We start from the raw sequence: 1,506 nt of genomic DNA on the forward strand, positions 1-1,506 counted from the left end.
AAAAAGATTTTAACATTCGCGAAAGGAACTATGATGGATGGTTGTCGTATACCGTATACGCTTCAAGATTTTGTTGTCCTATTACTTTTGGAGATTTAGGAAGGAATATATATATACAGATATTTTATCTGTCTCGAGAAATGAAATATTTTTGATATTACGATACATATTGAATTATTTCGAAACGTTGAAAAATATATGCCATGATTTATCTTCGAAATACAAAGTTTATATTTTCTAAATAAGAGAGATCGAGTTTCATATCTATACGATTACGATTTTTCTTTTTCTTCTTCTTCTTTATTTTTTTTTTTTTTTTTCTATAATTTACTTCAAACTTTATAATTTTCTCATCTCACTTTGACATGAAAATTATTTATTTCATTTGGAATATTCCAATATGTTTTTTCCCCTATAAACTACAACCCAAAACAAATTTTCCAATATCTCATTTCGTATTCTTCAATCGTTGCTTTAAAAATATTTATCGAGTTCAATTACAAAGTAAAATAAGAGCAAAGTGAAAAAATCGCTGGTGAATTTTTTTCCGTCGAAAAAAATTGAATTTAAAATTTTTTATTTTATCTGAATTTCACAAGAGGATAAAATTCGCCCCATTCCTCCATTCCCAAAAAAAAATCTCTAAGTATTTGCAAAATTATTCCATCTTCTAACATCCCTCTCTTTCATCAATCAATTTCCAATTGCTCGAATCAATAGGATGGAATTGCATGCATCATCAAAATGCACTAAACAAGATCATGGAGCCGCTATTGAAGTAGAAGCATGTTGTATCGGGCAACATATCTCTTTATTGCGTGTTGCTAATTGCAAGCGTGGATGCTGATCGTCGTGGAACACCGTGGTATCGCGCAGACTCCTTCTTGAAGCGAGACAGGGAGAGCAAAGGATCCTTGTGAATTTTCACCAGTAACCCCGTGACCACCAACCCGTTTTCAACGTGTATCATTTTGCCCGCTCCTGTTGTTAACCCTCTTCGTGGTTAGTAATCGTTTTTTTCTAACCTGTTGCCACAAAGAAACACGATCCACGTAGCAGGGTGTCGAATCGATTGGAAATCGTTCCAGTGTTGTATTCGAACGAATAAAAAAAAATTTTATTTGAAAAACTTTCGATCGACTCGTTCCAACAATCTATTGAAAGAATTCATCATGTATATTTGTAAATAGTGGGAAAAAATTTTATTGCAATTTTTTATTTGTTTGATTTGGACGATCTTAAAATTGGTCATTTGGTTCTTTGTGATGATGATGGATTAATCGTAAAAGCTTTTAAGGGGTTCGTTCTAAAAATCTTCTGAAGGATTTACGATATATACAAGAGTAAAAACAATTTTTTATTATTATTTTAATTTTTAAAATTTTTGTTTTTCATGGCGTGATGGATTGATCGTAGAAGCTTTCGATGTTTCTAAAAATAAAAAAAAAAANNNNTTCAATTTTTTATGATGTAAATCGTAGAAAAGAATTTTAACAATTTTTAATT

The 1,506-nt window shown here is 30.7% G+C and overlaps 1 long non-coding RNA gene across 1 annotated transcript in view; it reads left to right on the plus strand.

Annotated features, from left to right (window-relative positions):
• LOC116185370 overlaps nucleotides 1-1,499 on the plus strand; it is a 10,209-nt gene extending 8,710 nt beyond the window's left edge. The window contains exon 3 of the long non-coding RNA XR_004150213.1: nucleotides 1,057-1,499. This is a non-coding gene — a long non-coding RNA (uncharacterized LOC116185370). The remainder of the gene's footprint in view (nucleotides 1-1,056) is intronic.
• The last annotated feature ends 7 nt before the right edge of the window (nucleotides 1,500-1,506 follow it).

Source organism: Apis dorsata, unplaced genomic scaffold (assembly GCF_000469605.1).
Source record: "Apis dorsata unplaced genomic scaffold, Apis dorsata 1.3 scaffold_165, whole genome shotgun sequence".
In the NCBI taxonomy this organism is placed as follows: Eukaryota; Metazoa; Arthropoda; class Insecta; order Hymenoptera; family Apidae; genus Apis; species Apis dorsata.